Source organism: Amblyomma americanum, chromosome 6 (assembly GCF_052857255.1).
Source record: "Amblyomma americanum isolate KBUSLIRL-KWMA chromosome 6, ASM5285725v1, whole genome shotgun sequence".
In the NCBI taxonomy this organism is placed as follows: Eukaryota; Metazoa; Arthropoda; class Arachnida; order Ixodida; family Ixodidae; genus Amblyomma; species Amblyomma americanum.
Window position 1 is genome coordinate 183014670 of NC_135502.1, and position 22508 is coordinate 183037177.

The following is a 22508-nucleotide window of genomic DNA, read 5'->3' on the forward strand; positions in this document are numbered from 1 at the left end:
CTCGCTTCTCTTCTCGTAATAGTAGTCTCTGCTGGTGCTTGCTTAGAGGCATATGCACACGCTGTCAGTTGTGACGGCGACTTCTGCGGGAATTCGGTAACTTTCGTCCGGTAAGCGCGCCCACCATTTCATTTCTTCGAGAGTCCCAGCACGCCAGCTGGCTATCCCAGTCAACGTTTGAGCGTGTGCGTGTTGTGCCGCCTGGCTGCCGTTTGACGGAAAAGTTTCCGCCTCGCTTCTCTGCTCGAAATAATAGTCTCTGCTGGTACTTGATGCTAGGCACATGCACACGCTGTCAGTTGTGACGGCGACTGCAGCGGGAATTCGGTAACTTTCGTCAGGTGAGCGCGCCCTCCATTTCATTTCTTCGAGAGTTCCCATTACGCCGGCTGGCTAACCCCAGTTAACGTTGGTGCGCGTACGTGCTGTGCCGGCTGGCTGTCGATTGACGGAAAAGTTTCTGCCTCGCCTCTCTCTTCGTAAACGTAGTCTCTGCTGGTCCTTGCTTTGAGGCACATGCACACGCTGTCACTTGTGACGGCGACTGCGGCGGGAATTCGGTAACTTTCGTCCGGTGAGCGCGCTCACCATTTTTTTTTTCGAGATTTGCCAGCACGGCGGCTGGTTATCCCCAGTTAACGTTGGTGCGCGTGCGTGCTGTGCCGGCTGGCTGCCGTTTGAAGAAAAAGATTCTGCCTCGCTTCTCTGCTCGTAATAGTAGTCTCTGCTGGCGCTTGCTTAGAGGCACATGCACACGCTGTCAGTTGTGTCGGCGACCGCTGCCGAAATTCGGTAACTTTCGTCCGGTGACCGCGCCCACCCTTTCATTTCTTAGAGAGTTCCCAGCACGTCGGCTGGCTATCCTCAGTAAACGTTGGTGCGCGTCCGTGCTGTGCTGGCTGGCTGCCGTTTGGCGAAAAAGTTTCTGCCTCGCTTCTCTGTTCGTAATAGTAGTCTCTGGTGGCTGCTTGCTGCGAGGCACATGCACACGCAGGTAGTTGTGACGGCGACTGCTGCGGGAATTCTGTAACTTTCGTCCGCTGAGCGCGCCCACCATTTCATTTCTTCGAGAGTCCCAGCACGCCATCTGACTATCCCCAGTTAACGTTGGTGGGCGTGCGTGCTGTGCCGGCTGACTGCCGTATGACGGAAAAGTTTCTGCATCGCTTTTCTGCTCGCAATTGTAGTCTCTGCTGGTGCTTGCTGCGAGGCACATGCACACGCTGTCAGTTGTGACGGCGACTGCTGCGGGAATTCGGTAACTTTCGTCCGGTGAGCGCGCCCACCATTTCATTTCTACGAGAGTTCCCAGCACGCCGGCTGGCTATCCCCAGTTAACGTTGGTGCGCGTGCGTGCTGTGCCGGCTGGCTGCCGTTTGACGGAAAAGTTTCTGCCTCGCTTCTCTGGTCGAAATAATAGTCTCTGCTGGTACTTGATGCTAGGCACTTGCACACGCTGTCAGTTGTGACGGCGACTGCGGCGGGAATTCGGTAACTTTCGTGCGGTGTGCGCGCCCACCATTTAATTTCTACGAGAGTTCCCAACACGCCGGCTGGCTATCCCAGTTAACGTTTGTGCGCGTGCGTGCTGTGCCGGCTGGCTGCCGTTTGACGGAAATGTTTCTGCCTCGCTTCTCTGCTCGTAATAGTAATCTCTGCTGATGCTTGCTGCGAGGCAAATACACACGCTGTCAGTTGTGACGGCGACTGCTGCGGGAATTCGGTAACTTTCGCCCGGTGAGCGTGCCCACCATTTCATTTCTTCGAGAGTCACAGCCCGACAGCTGACAATCCCCAGTTAAAGTTGGCGCGTGAGCGTGCTGTGCCGGCTGGCTGTCATTTGACGGAAAAGTTTCTGCCTCGCTTCTCTGCTCGTAATAGTAGTCTCTGCTGTCTGCTTGCTCCGAGGCACATGCACACGCAGGCAGTTGTGACGGCGACTGCTGCGAGAATTCGGTAACTTTCGTCCGGTGAGCGCGCCCACCATTTCATTTCTTCGAGACTTCCCAGCACGCCGGCTGGCTATCCCAGTTAACGGGTGTGCGCGTGCGTGCTGTGCCGGCTGGCTTCCGTTTGACGGAAATGTTTCTGCCTCGCTTCTCTGCTCGTAATAGTAGTCTCTGCTGGTGCTTGCTTAGAGGCACATGCACACGCTGTCAGTTGTGACGGCGACTTCTGTGGGAATTCGGTAACTTTCGTCCGGTCAGCGCGCCCACCATTTCATTTCTTCGAGAGTCCCAGCACGCCAGCTGGCTATCCCAGTCAACGTTGGTGCGTGTGCGTGCTGTGCCACCTGGCTGCCGTTTGACGGAAACGTTTCTGCCTCGCTTCTCTGCTGGAAATATTAGTCTCTGCTGGTACTTGATGCTAGGCACATGCATCAAGTTTCCAGCACGCCGGCTGGCTATCCACAGTTAACGTTGGTGCGCGTGCGTGCTGTGCCGGCTGGCTGCCGTTTGACGCAAAAGTTTCTGCCTCGCTTCTCTGCTCGTAATAGTAGTCTCTGCTGTCTGCTTGCTACGAGGCACATGCACACGCAGGCAGTTGTGACGGCGACTGCTGCGGGAATTCGGTAACATTCGTCCGGTGAGCGCGCCCACCATTTCATTTCTTCGAGAGTCCCTGCCCGACAGCTGACTATCCCCAGTTAACGTTGGCGCGTGAGCGTGCTGTGCCGGCTGGCTGCCATTTGACGGAAAAGTTTCTGCCTCGCTTCTCTGCTCGTAATAGTAGTCTCTGCTGGCTGCTTGCTGCGAGGCACATGCACACGCAGGCAGTTCTGACGGCGACTGCTGCGGGACTTCGGTAAATTTCGTCCGGTGAGCGCGCCCACCATTTCATTTCTTCGAGAGTTCCCAGCACGCCGGCTGGCTATCCCAGTTAACGTTTGCGCGCGTGCGTGCTGTGCCGGCTGGCTTCCGTTTGATAGAAATGTTTCTGCCTCGCTTCTCTGCTCGTAATAGTAGTCTCTGCTGATGCTTGCTGCGAGGCAAATGCACACGCTGTCAGTTGTGACGGCGACTGCTGCGGGAATTGGTAACTTTCGTCCGGTGAGCGCGCCCACCATTTCATTTCTTCGAGAGTCCCAGCCCGACAGCTGACTAACCCCAGTTAGCGTTGGTGCGCGTGCGTGCTGTGCCGGCTGACTGCCGTTTGACGGAAAAGTTTCTGCATCGCTTCTCCGCTCGCAATTGTAGTCTCTGCTGGTGCTTGCTGCGAGGCACATGCACACGCTGTCAGTTGTGACGGCGACTGCTGCGGGAATTCGGTAACTTTCGTCCGGTGAGCGCGCCCACCATTTCATTTCAACGAGAGTCCCAGCACGCCAGTTGGCTATCCCAGTCAACGTTGGTGCGTGTGCGTGCTGTGCCGCCTGGCTGCCGTTTGACGAAAACGTTTCTGCCTCGCTTCTCTGCTGGAAATAATAGTCTCTGCTGGTACTTGATGCTAGGCACATGCACACGCTGTCAGTTGTGACGGCGACTGCTGCGGGAATTCGGTAACTTTCGTCAGATGAGCGCGCCCATTATTTCATTTCTACGAGAGTTCCCAGCACGCCGGCTGGCTATCCCCAGTTAAAGTTGGTGCGCGTGCGTGTTGTGCCGGCTGGCTGCCGTTTGACGGAAAAGTTTCTGCCTCGATTCTCTGCTCGTAATAGTAGTCTCCGCTGGTGCTTGCTGCGAGGCAAATGCACAAGCTCTCAGTTGTGACGGTTACTGCTGCGGGAATTCGGTAACTTTCGTCCGGTGAGCGCGCCCTCAATTTCATTTCTTCGAGAGTTCCCATTACGCCGGCTGGCTATCCCCAGTTAACGTTGGTGCGAGTACGTGCTGTGCCGGCTGGCTGTCGTTTGACGCAAAAGTTTCTGCCTCGCTTCTCTGCTCGTAATAGTAGTCTCTGCTGTCTGCTTGCTACGAGGCACATGCACACGCAGGCAGTTGTGACGGCGACTGCTGCGGGAATTCGGTAACTTTCGTCCGCTGAGCGCGCCCACCATTTCATTTCTTCGAGAGTACCAGCACGCCAGCTGACTATCCCCAGTTAACGTTGGTGCGCGTGCGTGCTGTGCCGGCTGACTGCCGTTTGACGGAAAAGTTTCTGCATCGCTTCTCTGCTCGCAATTGTAGTCTCTGCTGGTGCTTGCTGCGAGGCACATGCACACGCTGTCAGTTGTGACGGTTACTGCTGCGGGAATTCGGTAACTTTCGTCCGGTGAGAGCGCCCTCAATTTCATTTCTTCGAGAGTTCCCATTACGCCGGCTGGCTATCCCCAGTTAACGTTGGTGCGAGTACGTGCTGTGCCGGCTGGCTGTCGTTTGACGCAAAAGTTTCTGCCTCGCTTCTCTGCTCGTAATAGTAGTCTCTGCTGTCTGCTTGCTACGAGGCACATGCACACGCAGGCAGTTGTGACGGCGACTGCTGCGGGAATTCGGTAACTTTCGTCCGGTGAGCGCGCCCACCATTTCATTTCTTCGAGTGTCCCAGCCCGACAGCTGACTATCCCCAGTTAACGTTGGCGCGTGAGGGTGCTGTGCCGGCAGGCTGCCATTTGACGGAAAAGTTTCTGCCTCACTTGTCTGCTCGTAATAGTAGTCTCTGCTGGCTGCTTGCTGCGAGGCACATGCACACGCAGGCAGTTGTGACGGCGACTGCTGCGGGAATTCAATAAATTTCGTCCAGTGAGCGCGCCCACCATTTCATTTCTTCGAGAGTTCACAGCACGCCGGTTGGCTATGCCAGTTGACGTTTGTGCGCGTCCGTGCTGTGCTGGCTGGCTGCCGTTTGGCGAAAAAGTTTCTGCCTCGCTTCTGTGCTCGTAATAGTAGTCTCTGCTGGCGGCTTGATGCGAGGCACATGCACACGCAGGTAGTTGTGACGGCGACTGCTGCGGGAATTCGGTAACTTTCGTCCGCTGAGCGCACCCACCATTTCATTTCTTTGAGAGTCCCAGCACGCCAGCTGACTATCCCCAGTTATCGTTGGTGCGCGTGCGTGCTGTGCCGGCTGACTGCCGTTTGACGGAAAAGTTTCTGCATCGCTTCTCTGCTCGCAATTGTAGTCTCTGCTGGTGCTTGCTGCGAGGCACATGCACACGCTGTCAGTTGTGACGGCGACTGCTGCGGGAATTCGGTAACTTTCGTCCGGTGAGCGCGCCCACCATTTCATTTCTACGAGAGTTCCCAGCACGCCGGCTGGCTATCCCCAGTTAACGTTGGTGCGCGTGCGTGCTGTGCCGGCTGGCTGCCGTTTGACGGAAAAGTTTCTGCCTCGCTTTTCTGCTCGTAATAGTAGTCTCCGCTGGTGCTTGCTGCGAGGCAAATGCACAAGCTGTCAGTTGTGACGGCGACTGCTGCGGGAATTCGGTAACTTTCGTCCGGTGAGCGCGCCCTCAATTTCATTTCTTCGAGAGTTCCCATTACGCCGCCTGGCTATCCCCAGTTAACGTTGGTGCGAATACGTGCTGTGCCGGCTGGCTGTCGTTTGACGGAAAAGTTCCTGCCTCGCTTCTCTGCTCGTAATAGTAGTCTCTGCTGGTGCTTGCTGCGAGGCACATGCACACGCTGTCAGTTGTGACGGCGACTGCTGTGGGAATTCGATAACTTTCGTGCGGTGTGCGCGCCCACCATTTAATTTCTACGAGAGTTCCCAACACGCCGGCTGGCTATCCCAATTAATGTTTGTGCGCGTGCGTGCTGTGCCGGCTGGCTGCCGTTTGACGGAAATGTTTCTGCCTCGCTTCTCTGCTCGTAATAGTAGTCTCTGCTGATGCTTGCTGCGAGGCAAATGCACACGCTGTCAGTTGTGACGGCGACTGCTGCGGGAATTCGGTAACTTTCGCCCGGTGAGCGCGCCCACCATTTCATTTCTTCGAGAGTCCCAGCCCGACAGCTGACTATCCCCAGTTAACGTTGGCGCGTGAGCGTGCTGTGCCGGCTGGCTGCCATTTGACGGAAAAGTTTCTGCCTCGCTTCTCTGCTCGTAATAGTAGTCTCTGCTGTCTGCTTGCTCCGAGGCACATGACAACGCAGGCAGTTGTGACGGCGACTGCTGCGGGAATTCGGTAACTTTCGTCCGGTGAGCGCGCCCACCATTTCATTTCTTGGAGAGTTCCCAGCACGCCGGCTGGCTATCCCAGTTAACGGGTGTGCGCGTGCGTGCTGTGCCGGCTGGCTTCCGTTTGACGGAAATGTGTCTGCCTCGCTTCTCTGCTCGTAATAGTAGTCGCTGCTGATGCTTGCTGCGAGGCAAAATGCACACGCTGTCAGTTGTGATGGCGACTGCTGCGGGAATTCGGTAACTTTCGTCCGGTGAGCGCGCCCTCCATTTTCATTTCTTCCAGAGTTCCCAGCACGTCGGCTGGCTATCCCCAGTAAACGTTGGTGCGCGTGCGTGCTGTGCTGGCTGGCTGCCGTTTGACGAAAGAGTTTCTGCCTCGCTTCTCTGCTCGTAATAGTAGTCTCTGCTGGTGCTTGCTTAGAGGCCCATGCACACGCTGTCAGTTGTGACGGCGACTTCTGTGGTAATTCGGTAACTTTCGTCCGGTGAGCGCGCCCACCATTTCATTTCTTCGAGAGTCCCAGCACGCCAGCTGGCTATGCCAGTCAACGTTGGTGCGTGTGCGTGCTGTGCCGCCTGGCTGCCGTTTGACGTAAACGTTTCTGCCTCGCTTCTCTGCTGGAAATAATAGTCTCTGCTGGTACTTGATGCCTGGCACATGCACACGCTGTCAGTTGTGACCGCGACTGCTGCGGGAATTCGGTAACTTTCGTCAGGTGAGCGCACCCATCATTTCATTTCTACGAGAGTTCCCAGCACGCCGGCTGGCTATCCCCAGTTAACGTTGGTGCGCGTGCGTGCTGTGCCGGCTGGCTGCCGTTTGACGGAAAAGTTTCTGCCTCGCTTCTCTGCTCGTAATAGTAGTCTCTGCTGTCTGCTTGCTACGAGGCACATGCACACGCAGGCAGTTGTGACGGCGACTGCTGCGGGAATTCGGTAACTTTCGTCCGGTGAGCGCGCCCACCATTTCATTTCTTCGAGAGTCCCAGCCCGACAGCTGACTATCTCCAGTTAACGTTGGCGCGTGAGCGTGCTGTGCCGGCTGGCTGCCATTTGACGGAAAAGTTTCTGCCTCGCTTCTCTGCTCGTAATAGTAGTCTCTGCTGGCCGCTTGCTGCGAGGCACATGCACACGCAGGCAGTTCTGACGGCGACTGCTGCGGGACTTCGGTAAATTTCGTCCGGTGAGCGCGCCCACCATTTCATTTCTTCGAGAGTCCCTGCCCGACAGCTGACTATCCGCAGTTAACGTTGGCGCGTGAGCGTGCTGTGCCGGCTGGCTGCCATTTGACGGAAAAGTTTCTGCCTCGCTTCTCTGCTCGTAATAGTAGTCTCTGCTGGCTGCTTGCTGCGAGGCACATGCACACGCAGGCAGTTCTGACGGCGACTGCTGCGGGACTTCGGTAAATTTCGTCCGGTGAGCGCGCCCACCATTTCATTTCTTCGAGAGTTCCCAGCACGCCGGCTGGCTATCCCAGTTAACGTTTGCGCGCGTGCGTGCTGTGCCGGCTGGCTTCCGTTTGATAGAAATGTTTCTGCCTCACTTCTCTGCTCGTAATAGTAGTCTCTGCTGATGCTTGCTGCGAGGCAAATGCACACGCTGTCAGTTGTGACGGCGACTGCTGCGGGAATTCGGTAACTTTCGTCCGGTGAGCGCGCCCACCATTTCATTTCTTCGAGAGTCCCAGCCCGACAGCTGACTATCCCCAGTTAACGTTGGTGCGCGTGCGTGCTGTGCCGGCTGACTGCCGTTTGACGGAAAAGTTTCTGCATCGCTTCTCCGCTCGCAATTGTAGTCTCTGCTGGTGCTTGCTGCGAGGCACATGCACACGCTGTCAGTTGTGACGGCGACTGCTGCGGGAATTCGGTAACTTTCGTCCGGTGAGCGCGCCCACCATTTCATTTCTACGAGAGTTCCCAGCACGCCGGCTGGCTATCCCCAGTTAACGTTGGTGCGCGTGCGTGCTGTGCCGGCTGGCTGCCGTTTGACGGAAAAGTTTCTGCCTCGCTTCTCTGCTCGTAATAGTAGTCTCCGCTGGTGCTTGCTGCGAGGCAAATGCACACGCTGTCAGTTGTGACGGCGACTGCTGCGGGAATTCGGTAACTTTCGCCCGGTGAGCGCGCCCACATTTCATTTCTTCGAGAGTCCCAGCCCGACAGCTGACTATCCCCAGTTAACGTTGGCGCGTGAGCGTGCTGTGCCGGCTGGCTGCCATTTGACGGAAAAGTTTCTGCCTCGCTTCTCTGCTCGTAATAGTAGTCTCTGCTGTCTGCTTGCTCCGAAGCACATGCACACGCAGGCAGTTGTGACGGCGACTTCTGTGGGAATTCGGTAACTTTCGTCCGGTGAGCGCGCCCACCATTTCATTTCTTCGAGAGTCCCAGCACGCCAGTTGGCTATCCCAGTCAACGTTGGTGCGTGTGCGTGCTGTGCCGCCTGGCTGCCGTTTGACGAAAACGTTTCTGCCTCGCTTCTCTGCTGGAAATAATAGTCTCTGCTGGTACTTGATGCTAGGCACATGCCCACGCTGCCAGTTGTGGCGGCGACTGCTGCGGGAATTCGGTAACTTTCGTCAGATGAGCGCGCCCATCATTTCATTTCTACGAGAGTTCCCAGCACGCCGGCTGGCTATCCCCAGTTAATGTTGGTGCGCGTGCGTGCTGTGCCGGCTGACTGCCGTTTGACGGAAAAGTTTCTGCCTCGATTCTCTGCTCGTAATAGTAGTCTCCGCTGGTGCTTGCTGCGAGGCAAATGCACACGCTCTCAGTTGTGACGGTTACTGCTGCGGGAATTCGGTAACTTTCGTCCGGTGAGCGCGCCCTCAATTTCATTTCTTCGAGAGTTCCCATTACGCCGGCTGGCTATCCCCAGTTAACGTTGGTGCGAGTACGTGCTGTGCCGGCTGGCGGTCGTTTGACGCAAAAGTTTCTGCTTCGCTTCTCTGCTCGTAATAGTAGTCTCTGCTGTCTGCTTGCTACGAGGCACATGCACACGCAGGCAGTTGTGACGGCGACTGCTGCGGGAATTCGGTAACTTTCGGCCGCTGAGCGCGCCCACCATTTCATTTCTTCGAGAGTACCTGCACGCCAGCTGACTATCCCCAGTTAACGTTGGTGCGCGTGCGTGCTGTGCCGGCTGACTGCCGTTTGACAGAAATGTTTCTGCCTCGCTTCTCTGCTCGTAATAGTAGCCTCTGCTGATGCTTGCTGCGAGGCAAATGCACACGCTGTCAGTTGTGACGGCGACTGCTGCGAGAATTCGGTAACTTTCGTCCGGTGAGCGCGCCCACCATTTCATTTCTTGGAGAGTTCCCAGCACGCCGGCTGGCTATCCCAGTTAACGGGTGTGCGCGTGCGTGCTGTGCCGGCTGGCTTCCGTTTGACGGAAATGTGTCTGCCTCGCTTCTCTGCTCGTAATAGTAGTCGCTGCTGATGCTTGCTGCGAGGCAAAATGCACACGCTGTCAGTTGTGATGGCGACTGCTGCGGGAATTCGGTAACTTTCGTCCGGTGAGCGCGCCCTCCATTTTCATTTCTTCCAGAGTTCCCAGCACGTCGGCTGGCTATCCCCAGTAAACGTTGGTGCGCGTGCGTGCTGTGCTGGCTGGCTGCCGTTTGACGAAAGAGTTTCTGCCTCGCTTCTCTGCTCGTAATAGTAGTCTCTGCTGGTGCTTGCTTAGAGGCCCATGCACACGCTGTCAGTTGTGACGGCGACTTCTGTGGTAATTCGGTAACTTTCGTCCGGTGAGCGCGCCCACCATTTCATTTCTTCGAGAGTCCCAGCACGCCAGCTGGCTATGCCAGTCAACGTTGGTGCGTGTGCGTGCTGTGCCGCCTGGCTGCCGTTTGACGTAAACGTTTCTGCCTCGCTTCTCTGCTGGAAATAATAGTCTCTGCTGGTACTTGATGCCTGGCACATGCACACGCTGTCAGTTGTGACCGCGACTGCTGCGGGAATTCGGTAACTTTCGTCAGGTGAGCGCACCCATCATTTCATTTCTACGAGAGTTCCCAGCACGCCGGCTGGCTATCCCCAGTTAACGTTGGTGCGCGTGCGTGCTGTGCCGGCTGGCTGCCGTTTGACGGAAAAGTTTCTGCCTCGCTTCTCTGCTCGTAATAGTAGTCTCTGCTGTCTGCTTGCTACGAGGCACATGCACACGCAGGCAGTTGTGACGGCGACTGCTGCGGGAATTCGGTAACTTTCGTCCGGTGAGCGCGCCCACCATTTCATTTCTTCGAGAGTCCCAGCCCGACAGCTGACTATCCCCAGTTAACGTTGGCGCGTGAGCGTGCTGTGCCGGCTGGCTGCCATTTGACGGAAAAGTTTCTGCCTCGCTTCTCTGCTCGTAATAGTAGTCTCTGCTGGCCGCTTGCTGCGAGGCACATGCACACGCAGGCAGTTCTGACGGCGACTGCTGCGGGACTTCGGTAAATTTCGTCCGGTGAGCGCGCCCACCATTTCATTTCTTCGAGAGTCCCTGCCCGACAGCTGACTATCCGCAGTTAACGTTGGCGCGTGAGCGTGCTGTGCCGGCTGGCTGCCATTTGACGGAAAAGTTTCTGCCTCGCTTCTCTGCTCGTAATAGTAGTCTCTGCTGGCTGCTTGCTGCGAGGCACATGCACACGCAGGCAGTTCTGACGGCGACTGCTGCGGGACTTCGGTAAATTTCGTCCGGTGAGCGCGCCCACCATTTCATTTCTTCGAGAGTTCCCAGCACGCCGGCTGGCTATCCCAGTTAACGTTTGCGCGCGTGCGTGCTGTGCCGGCTGGCTTCCGTTTGATAGAAATGTTTCTGCCTCACTTCTCTGCTCGTAATAGTAGTCTCTGCTGATGCTTGCTGCGAGGCAAATGCACACGCTGTCAGTTGTGACGGCGACTGCTGCGGGAATTCGGTAACTTTCGTCCTGTGAGCGCGCCCACCATTTCATTTCTTCGAGAGTCCCAGCCCGACAGCTGACTATCCCCAGTTAACGTTGGTGCGCGTGCGTGCTGTGCCGGCTGACTGCCGTTTGACGGAAAAGTTTCTGCATCGCTTCTCCGCTCGCAATTGTAGTCTCTGCTGGTGCTTGCTGCGAGGCACATGCACACGCTGTCAGTTGTGACGGCGACTGCTGCGGGAATTCGGTAACTTTCGTCCGGTGAGCGCGCCCACCATTTCATTTCTACGAGAGTTCCCAGCACGCCGGCTGGCTATCCCCAGTTAACGTTGGTGCGCGTGCGTGCTGTGCCGGCTGGCTGCCGTTTGACGGAAAAGTTTCTGCCTCGCTTCTCTGCTCGTAATAGTAGTCTCCGCTGGTGCTTGCTGCGAGGCAAATGCACACGCTGTCAGTTGTGACGGCGACTGCTGCGGGAATTCGGTAACTTTCGCCCGGTGAGCGCGCCCACCATTTCATTTCTTCGAGAGTCCCAGCCCGACAGCTGACTATCCCCAGTTAACGTTGGCGCGTGAGCGTGCTGTGCCGGCTGGCTGCCATTTGACGGAAAAGTTTCTGCCTCGCTTCTCTGCTCGTAATAGTAGTCTCTGCTGTCTGCTTGCTCCGAAGCACATGCACACGCAGGCAGTTGTGACGGCGACTTCTGTGGGAATTCGGTAACTTTCGTCCGGTGAGCGCGCCCACCATTTCATTTCTTCGAGAGTCCCAGCACGCCAGTTGGCTATCCCAGTCAACGTTGGTGCGTGTGCGTGCTGTGCCGCCTGGCTGCCGTTTGACGGAAAAGTTTCTGCGTCGCTTCTCTGCTCGTAATAATAGTCTCCGCTGGTGCTTGCTGCGAGGCAAATGCACACGCTGTCAGTTGTGACGGCGACTGCTGCGGGAATTCGGTAACTTTCGTCCGGTGAGCGCGCCCTCAATTTCATTTCTTCGAGAGTTCCCATTACGCCGCCTGGCTATCCCCAGTTAACGTTGGTGCGAGTACGTGCTGTGCCGGCTGGCTGTCGTTTGACGGAAAAGTTCCTGCCTCGCTTCTCTGCTCGTAATAGTAGTCTGCTGGTGCTTGCTGCGAGGCACATGCACACGCTGTCAGTTGTGACGGCGACTGCTGCGGGAATTCGGTAACTTTCGTCAGGTGAGCGCGCCCATCATTTCATTTCTTCGAGAGTTCCCATTACGCCGCCTGGCTATCCCCAGTTAACGTTGGTGCGCGTGCGTGCTGTGCCGGCTGGCTGCCATTTGACGGAAAAGTTTCTGCCTCGCTTCTCTGCTCGTAATAGTAGTCTCCGCTGGTGCTTGCTGCGAGTCAAATGCACACGCTCTCAGTTGTGACGGTTACTGCTGCGGGAATTCGGTAACTTTCGTCCGGTGAGAGCGCCCTCAATTTCATTTCTTCGAGAGTTCCCATTACGCCGGCTGGCTATCCCCAGTTTACGTTGGTGCGAGTACGTGCTGTGCCGGCTGGCTGTCGTTTGACGCAAAAGTTTCTGCCTCGCTTCTCTGCTCGTAATAGTAGTCTCTGCTGTCTGCTTGCTACGAGGCACATGCACACGCAGGCAGTTGTGACGGCGACTGCTGCGGGAATTCGGTAACTTTCGTCCGGTGAGCGCGCCCACCATTTCATTTCTTCGAGAGTCCCAGCCCGACAGCTGACTATCCCCAGTTAACGTTGGCGCGTGAGCGTGCTGTGCCGGCAGGCTGCCATTTGACGGAAAAGTTTCTGTCTCACTTGTCTGCTCGTAATAGTAGTCTCTGCTGGCTGCTTGCTGCGAGGCACATGCACACGCAGGCAGTTGTGACGGCGACTGCTGCGGGAATTCAATAAATTTCGTCCGGTGAGCGCGCCCACCATTTCATTTCTTCGAGAGTTCACAGCACGCCGGTTGGCTATCCCAGTTGACGTTTGTGCACGTCCGTGCTGTGCTGGCTGGCTGCCGTTTGGCGAGAAAGTTTCTGCCTCGCTTCTGTGCTCGTAATAGTAGTCTCTGCTGGCGGCTTGATGCGAGGCACATGCACACGCAGGTAGTTGTGACGGCGACTGCTGCGGGAATTCGGTAACTTTCGTCCGCTGAGCGCGCCCACCATTTCATTTCTTCGAGAGTCCCAGCACGCCAGCTGACTATCCCCAGTTATCGTTGGTGCGCGTGCGTGCTGTGCCGGCTGACTGCCGTTTGACGGAAAAGTTTCTGCATCGCTTCTCTGCTCACAATTGTAGTCTCTGCTGGTGCTTGCTGCGAGGCACATGCACACGCTGTCAGTTGTGACGGCGACTGCTGCGGGAATTCGGTAACTTTCGTCCGGTGAGCACGCCCTCAATTTCATTTCTTCGAGAGTTCCCATTACGCCGCCTGGCTATTCCCAGTTAACGTTGGTGCGAATACGTGCTGTGCCGGCTGGCTGTCGTTTGAAGGAAAAGTTCCTGCCTCGCTTCTCTGCTCGTAATAGTAGTCTCTGCTGGTGCTTGCTGCGAGGCACATGCACACGCTGTCAGTTGTGACGGCGACTGCTGTGGAAATTCGATAACTTTCGTGCGGTGTGCGCGCCCACCATTTAATTTCTACGAGAGTTCCCAACACGCCCGCTGGCTATCCCAGTTAATGTATGTGCGCGTGCGTGCTGTGCCGGCTGGCTGCCGTTTGACGGAAATGTTTCTGCCTCGCTTCTCTGCTCGTAATAGTAGTCTCTGCTGATGCTTGCTGCGAGGCAAATGCACACGCTGTCTGTTGTGACGGCGACTGCTGCGGGAATTCGGTAACTTTCGCCCGGTGAGCGCGCCCACCATTTCATTTCTTCGAGAGTCCCAGCCCGACAGCTGACTATCCCCAGTTAACGTTGGCGCGTGAGCGTGCTGTGCCGGCTGGCTGCCATTTGACGGAAAAGTTTCTGCCTCGCTTCTCTGCTCGTAATAGTAGTCTCTGCTGTCTGCTTGCTCCGAGGCACATGCACACGCAGGCAGTTGTGACGGCGACTGCTGCGGGAATTCGGTAACTTTCGTCCGGTGAGCGTGCCCACCATTTCATTTCTTGGAGAGTTCCCAGCACGCCGGCTGGCTATCCCAGTTAACGGGTGTGCGCGTGCGTGCTGTGCCGGCTGGCTTCCGTTTGACGGAAATGTGTCTGCCTCGCTTCTCTGCTGGAAATAATAGTCTCTGCTGGTACTTGATGCCTGGCACATGCACACGCTGTCAGTTGTGACCGCGACTGCTGCGGGAATTCGGTAACTTTCGTCAGGTGAGCGCACCCATCATTTCATTTCTACGAGAGTTCCCAGCACGCCGGCTGGCTATCCCCAGTTAACGTTGGTGCGCGTGCGTGCTGCGCCGGCTGGCTGCCGTTTGACGGAAAAGTTTCTGCCTCGCTTCTCTGCTCGTAATAGTAGTCTCCGCTGGTGCTTGCTGCGAGGCAAATGCACACGCTCTCAGTTGTGACGGTTACTGCTGCGGGAATTCAGTAACTTTCGTCCGGTGAGCGCGCCCTCAATTTCATTTCTTCGAGAGTTCCCATTACGCCGGCTGGCTATCCCCAGATAACGTTGGTGCGAGTACGTGCTGTGCCGGCTGGCTGTCGTTTGACGCAAAAGTTTCTGCCTCGCTTCTCTGCTCGTAATAGTAGTCTCTGCTGTCTGCTTGCTACGAGGCACATGCACACGGAGGCAGTTGTGACGGCGACTGCTGCGGGAATTCGGTAACTTTCGTCCCGTGAGCGCGCCCGCCATTTCATTTCTTCGAGAGTCCCAGCCCGACAGCTGACTATCCCCAGTTAACGTTGGCGCGTGAGCGTGCTGTGCCGGCTGGCTGCCATTTGACGGAAAAGTTTCTGGCTCGCTTCTCTGCACGTAATAGTAGTCTCTGCTGGCTGCTTGCTGCGAGGCACATGCACACGCAGGCAGTTGTGACGGCGACTGCTGCGGGAATTCGGTAACTTTTGTGCGGTGTGCGCGCCCACCATTTAATTTCTACGAGAGTTCCCAACACGCCGGCTGGCTGTCCCAGTTAACGTTGGATCGTGAGGGTGCTGTGCCGGCTGGCTGCCATTTGACGGAAAAGTTTCTGCCTCGCTTCTCTGCTCGTAATAGTAGTCTCTGCTGGCTGCTTGCTGCGAGGCACATGCACACGCAGGCAGTTGTGACGGCGACTGCTGCGGGAATTCGGTAACTTTCGTCCGGTGAGCGCGCCCACCATTTAATTTCTTCGAGAGTCCCAGCACGCCAGCTGGCTATCCCAGTCAACGTTGGTGCGTGTGCGTTCTGTGCCGCCTAGATGCCGTTTGACGGAAAAGTTTCTGCCTCGTTTCTCTGCTCGAAATAATAGTCTCTGCTGGTACTTGATGCTAGGCACATGCTCACGCTGTCAGTTGTTACAGCGACTGCTGCGGGAATTCGGTAACTTTCGTAAGGTGAGCGCGCCCTCCATTTCATTTATTCGAAAGTTCCCATTACGCCGGCTGGCTAACCCCAGTTAACGTTGGTGCGCGTACGTGCTGTGCCGGCTGGCTGTCGATTGACGGAAAAGTTTCTGCCTCGCCTCTCTTCTCGTAAAAGTAGTCTCTGCTGGTCCTTGCTTCGATGCACATGCACACGCTGTCAGTTGTGACGGCGACTGCGGCGGGAATTCGGTAACTTTCGTCCGGTGAGCGCGCTCACCATTTCTTTTCTTCGAGAGTCCCAGCACGCCAGCTGGCTATCCCAGTCAACGTTGGTGCGTGTGCGTGCTGTGCCGCCTGGCTGCCGTTTGACGGAAACGTTTCTGCCTCGCTTCTCTGCTGGAAATATTAGTCTCTGCCGGTACTTGATGCAAGGCACATGCACACGCTGTCAGTTGTGACGGCGACTGCTGCGGGAATTCGGTAACTTTCGTCAGGTGAGCGCGCCCATCATTTCATTTCTACGAGAGTTCCCAGCACGCCGGCTGGCTATCCCCAGTTAACGTTGGTGCGCGTGCGTGCTGTGCCGGCTGGCTGCCGTTTGATGGAAAAGTTTCTACCTCGCTTCTCTGCTCGTATTAGTAGTCTCTGCTGGTGCCTGCTTAGAGGCACATGCACACGCTGTCAGTTGTGACGGCGACTTCTGTGGTAATTCGGTAACTTTCGTCCGGAGAGCGCGCCCACCATTTCATTTCTTCGAGAGTCCCAGCACGCGAGCTGGCTATCCCAGTCAACGTTGGTGCGTGTGCGTGCTGTGCCGCCTGGCTGCCGTTTGACGGAAAAGTTTCTGCCTCGCTTCTCTGCTCGTAATAGTAGTCTCCGCTGGTGCTTGCTGCGAGGCAAATGCACACGCTCTCAGTTGTGACGGTTACTGCTGCGGGAATTCGGTAACTTTCGTCAGGTGAGCGCGCCCATCATTTCATTTCTACGAGAGTTCCCAGCACGCCGGCTGGCTATCCCCCGTTAACGTTGGTGCGCGTGCGTGCTGTGCCGGCTGGCTGCCGTTTGACGGAAAAGTTTCTGCCTCGCTTCTCTGCTCGTAATAGTAGTCTCCGCTGGTGCTTGCTGCGAGGCACATGCACACGCAGGCAGTTGTGACGGCGACTGCTGCGGGAATTCGGTAACTTTCTTCCGGTGAGCGCGCCCACCATTTCATTTCTTCGAGAGTCTCAGCCCGACAGCTGGCTATCCCAGTCAACGTTGGTGCGTGTGCGTGCTGTGCCGCCTGGCTGCCGTTTGACGGAAACGTTTCTGCCTCGCTTCTCTGCTGGAAATAATAGTCTCTGCTGGTATTTGATGCTAGGCACATGCACACGCTGTCAGTTGTGACGGCGACTGCTGCGGGAATTCGGTAACTTTCGTCAGGTGAGCGCGCCCATCATTTCATTTCTACGAGAGTTCCCAGCACGCCGGCTGGCTATCCCCAGTTAACGTTGGTGCGCGTGCGTGCTGTGCCGGCTGGCTGCCGTTTGACGGAAAAGTTTCTGCCTCGCTTCTCTGCTCGTAATAGTAGTCTCCGCTGGTGCTTGCTGCGGGGCAATTGCACACGCTCTCAGTTGTGACGGCGACTGCTGCGGGAATTCAGTAACTTTCGTCAGGTGAGCGCGCCCATCATTTCATTTCTACGAGAGTTCCCAGCACGCCGGCTGGCTATCCCCAGTTAACGTTGGTGCGCGTGCGTGCTGTGCCGGCTGGCTGTCGTTTGACGCAAAAGTTTCTGCCTCGCTTCTCTGCTCGTAATAGTAGTCTCTGCTGTCTGCTTGCTACGAGGCACATGCACACGCAGGCAGTTGTGACGGCGACTGCTGCGGGAATTCGGTAACTTTCTTCCGGTGAGCGCGCCCACCATTTCATTTCTTCGAGAGTCCCAGCCCGACAGCTGACTATCCCCAGTTAACATTGGCGCGTGAGCGTGCTGTGCCGGCTGGCTGCCATTTGACGGAAAAGTTTCTGCCTCGCTTCTCTGCTCGTAATAGTAGTCTCTGCTGGCTGCTTGCTGCGAGGCACATGCACACGCAGGCAGTTCTGACGGCGACTGCTGCGGGACTTCGGTAAATTTCGTCCGGTGAGCGCGCCCACCATTTCATTTCTTCGAGAGTTCCCAGCACGCCGGCTGGCTATCCCAGTTAACGTTTGTGCGCGTGCGTGCTGTGCCGGCTGGCTTCCGTTTGACATATATATTTCTGCCTCGCTTCTCTACTCGTAATAGTAGTCTCTGCTGATGCTTGCTGCGAGGCAAATGCACACGCTGTCAGTTGTGACGGGGACTGCTGCGGGAATTCGGTAACTTTCGTCCGGTGAGCGCGCCCACCATTTCATTTCTTCGAGAGTCCCAGCCCGACAGCTGACTATCCCCAGTTAACGTTGGCGCGTGAGCGTGCTGTGCCGGCTGGCTGCCATTTGACGGAAAAGTTTCTGGCTCGCTTCTCTGCTCGTAATAGTAGTCTCTGCTGGCTGCTTGCTGCGAGGCACATGCACACGCAGGCAGTTGTGACGGCGACTGCTGCGGGAATTCGGTAACTTTCGTGCGGTGTGCGCGCCCACCATTTAATTTCTACGAGAGTTCCCAACACGCCGGCTGGCTATCCCAGTTAACGTTAGTTCGTGAGGGTGCTGTGCCGGCTGGCTGCCATTTGACAGAAAAGTTTCTGCCTCGCTTCTCTGCTGGCTGCTTGCTGCGAGGCACATGCACACGCAGGCAGCTGTGACGGCGACTGCTGCGGGAATTCGGTAACTTTCTTCCGGTGAGCGCGCCCACCATTTCATTTCTTCGAGAGTCTCAGCACGACAGCTGACTATCCCCAGTTAACGTTGGTTCGTGAGGGTGCTGTGCCGGCTGGCTGCCATTTGACGGAAAAGTTTCTGCCTCGCTTCTCTGCTCGTAATAGTAGTCTCTGCTGGCTGCTTGCTGCGAGGCACATGCACACGCAGGCAGTTGTGACGGCGACTGCTGCGGGAATTCGGTAACTTTCGTCCGGTGAGCGCGCCCTCCATTTTCATTTCTTCATGAGTTCGCAGCACGTCGGCTGTCTATCCCCAGTAAACGTTGGTGCGCATGCGTGCTGTGCTGGCTGGGTGTCGTTTGACGAAAAAGTTTCTGCCTCGCTTCTCTGCTCGTAATAGTAGTCTCTGCTGGTGCTTGCTTAGAGGCACATGCACACGCTGTCAGTTGTGACGGCGACATCTGCGGGAATTCGGTAACTTTCGTCCGGTGAGCGCGCCCACCATTTCATTTCTTCGAGAGTCCCAGCACGCCAGCTGGCTATCCCAGCCAAAGTTGGTGCGTGTGCGTGCTGTGCCGCCTGGCTGCCGTTTGACGGAAAAGTTTCTGCCTCGTTTCTCTGCTCGAAATAATAGTCTCTGCTGGTCCTTGCTTCGAGGCACATGCACACGCTGTCAGTTGTGACGGCGACTGCGGCGGGAATTCGGTAACTTTCGTCCGGTGAGCGCGATCACCATTTCTTTTCTTCGAGAGTTCCCAGCACGGCGGCTGGTTATCCCCAGTTAAGGTTGGTGCGCCTGCGTGCTGTGCCGGCTGGCTGCCGTTTGACGAAAAACTTTCTGCCTCGCTTCTCTGCTCGTAATAGCACTCTCTGCTGGCGCTTGCTTAGAGGCACATGCACACGCTGTCAGTTGTGTCGGCGATCGCTGCCAAAATTCGGTAACTTTCGTCCGGTGACCGCACCCACCCTTTCATTTCTTAGAGAGTTCCCAGCACGCCGGCTGGCTATCCCCAGTTAACGTTGGTGCGCGTGCGTGCTGTGCCGGCTGGCTGCCGTGTGACGGAAAAGTTTCTGCCTGGCTTCTCAGCTCGTAATAGTAGTCTCTGCTGGCTGCTTGCTGCGAGGCACATGCACACGCAGGCAGTTGTGATGGCGACTGCTGCGGGAATTCGGAATCTTTCGTCCGGTGAGCGCGCCCACCAATTCATTTCTTCGAGAGTAAACAGCACGCCGGGTGGCTATCCCCAGTTAACGTTGGTGCGCGTGCGTGCTGTGCCGGCTGGCTGCCGTTTGACGGAAAAGTTTCTGCCTCGCTTCTCTGCTCGTAATAGTAGTCTCTGCCGGTGCTCGCTGCGAGGCACGTGCACACGCTGTCAGTTGTGACGGCGACTGCTGCTGGAATTCGGTAACTTTCGTCCGGTGAGCGCGGCCTCCATTTCATATCTTGGAGCGTTCCCGTTACGCCGGCTGGCTATCCCCAGTTAACGTTGGTGCGCGTAGGTGCTGTGCTGCCTGGCTGTCGTTTGAAGGAAAAGTTGCTGCCTCGCTTCTCTGCTCGTAATTGTCGTCTCTGCTGGTGCTTGCTGCGAGGCACATGCGCACGCTGTCGGTTGTGACGGCGACTGCTGCGGCAATTCGGCAACTTTCGTCCGGTGAGCGCTCCCACCATTTGATTTGTTCGAGAGTTCCCAGCACGCCGGCTGGCTATCCCAGTTAACGGGTGTGCGCGTGCGTGCTGTGCCGGCTGGCTTCCGTTTGACGGAAATTTTTCTGCCTCGCTTCTCTGCTCGTAATAGTAGTCGCTGCTGATGCTTGCTGCGAGGCAAAATGCACACGCTGTCAGTTGTGATGGCGACTGCTGCGGGAATTCGGTAACTTTCGTCCGGTGAGCGCGCCCTCCATTTTCATTTCTTCCAGAGTTCCCAGCACGTCGGCTGGCTATCCCCAGTAAACGTTGGTGCGCGTGCGTGCTGTGCTGGCTGGCTGCCGTTTGACGAAAGAGTTTCTGCCTCGCTTCTCTGCTCGTAATAGTAGTCTCTGCTGGTGCTTGCTTAGAGGCACATGCACACGCTGTCAGTTGTGACGGCGACTTCTGTGGTAATTCGGTAACTTTCGTCCGGTGAGCGCGCCCACCATTTCATTTCTTCGAGAGTCCCAGCACGCCAGCTGGCTATCCCAGTCAACGTTGGTGCGTGTGCGTGCTGTGCCGCCTGGCTGCCGTTTGACGGAAACGTTTCTGCCTCGCTTCTCTGCTGGAAATAATAGTCTCTGCTGGTACTTGATGCTAGGCACATGCACACCCTGTCAGTTGTGACGGCGACTGCTGCGGGAATTCGGTAACTTTCGTCAGGTGAGCGCGCCCATCATTTCATTTCTACGAGAGTTCCCAGCACGCCGGCTGGCTATCCCCAGTTAACGTTGGTGAGCGTGCGTGCTGTGCCGGCTGGCTGCCGTATGACGGAAAAGTTTCTGCCTCGCTTCTCTGCTCGTAATAGTAGTCTCCGCTGGTGCTTGCTGCGAGGCAAATGCACACGCTCTCAGTTGTGACGGCGACTCCTGCGGGAATTCGGTAACTTTCGTCAGGTGAGCGCGCCCATCATTTCATTTCTACGAGAGTTCCCAGCACGCCGGCTGGCTATCCCCAGTTAACGTTGGTGCGCGTGCGTGCTGTGCCGGCTCGCTGTCGTTTGACGCAAAAGTTTCTGCCTCGCTTCTCTGCCCGTAATAGTAGTCTCTGCTGTCTGCTTGCTACGAGGCACATGCACACGCAGGCAGTTGTGACGGCGACTGCTGCGGGAATTCGGTAACTTTCGTCCGGTGAGCGCGCCCACCATTTCATTTCTTCGAGAGTCCCAGCCCGACAGCTGACTATCCCCAGTTAACGTTGGCGCGTGAGCGTGCTGTGCCGGCTGGCTTCCATTTGACGGAAAAGTTTCTGCCTCGCTTCTCTGCTCGTAATAGTAGTCTCTGCTGGCTGCTTGCTGCGAGGCACATGCACACGCAGGCAGTTCTGACGGCGACTGCTGCGGGACTTCGGTAAATTTCGTCCGGTGAGCGCGCCCACCATTTCATTTCTTCGAGAGTTCCCAGCACGCCGGCTGGCTATCCCAGTTAACGTTTGTGCGCGTGCGTGCTGTGCCGACTGGCTTCCGTTTGACAGAAATATTTCTGCCTCGCTTCTCTACTCGTAATAGTAGTCTCTGCTGATGCTTGCTGCGAGGCAAATGCACACGCTGTCAGTTGTGATGGCAACTGCTGCGGGAATTCGGTAACTTTCGTCCGGTGAGCGCGCCCACCATTTCATTTCTTCGAGAGTCCCAGCCCGACAGCTGACTATCCCCAGTTAACGTTGGCGCGTGAGCGTGCTGTGCCGGCTGGCTGCCATTTGACGGAAAAGTTTCTGGCTCGCTTCTCTGCTCGTAATAGTAGTCTCTGCTGGCTGCTTGCTGCGAGGCACATGCACACGCAGGCAGTTGTGACGGCGACTGATGCGGGAATTCGGTAACTTTTTGCGGTGTGTGCGCCCACCATTTAATTTCTACGAGAGTTCCCAACACGCCGGCTGGCTATCCCAGTTAACGTTGGTTCGTGAGGGTGCTGTGCCGGCTGGCTGCCATTTGACAGAAAAGTTTCTGCCTCGCTTCTCTGCTCGTAATAGTATTCTCTGCTGGCTGCTTGCTGCGAGGCACATGCACACGCAGGCAGTTGTGACGGCGACTGCTGCGGGAATTCGGTAACTTTCTTCCGGTGAGCGCGCCCACCATTTCATTTCTTCGAGAGTCTCAGCCCGACAGCTGACTATCCCCAGTTAACGTTGGTTCGTGAGGGTGCTGTGCCGGCTGGCTGCCATTTGACAGAAAAGTTTCTGCCTCGCTTCTCTGCTCGTAATAGTAGTCTCTGCTGGCTGCTTGCTGCGAGGCACATGCACACGCAGGCAGTTGTGACGGCGACTGCTGCGGGAATTCGGTAACTTTCGTCCGGTGAGCGCGCCCTCCATTTTCATTTCTTCATGAGTTCGCAGCACGTCGGCTGTCTATCCCCAGTAAACGTTGGTGCGCATGCGTGCTGTGCTGGCTGGGTGCCGTTTGACGAAAAAGTTTCTGCCTCGCTTCTCTGCTCGTAATAGTCGTCTCTGCTGGTGCTTGCTTAGAGGCACATGCACACGCTGTCAGTTGTGACGGCGACATCTGCGGGAATTCGGTAACTTTCGTCCGGTGAGCGCGCCCACCATTTCATTTCTTCAAGAGTCCCAGCACGATAGCTGGCTATCCCAGTCAAAGTTGGTGCGTGTGCGTGCTGTGCCGCCTGGCTGCCGTTTGACGGAAAAGTTTCTGCCTCGTTTCTCTGATCGAAATATTAGTCTCTGCTGGTCCTTGC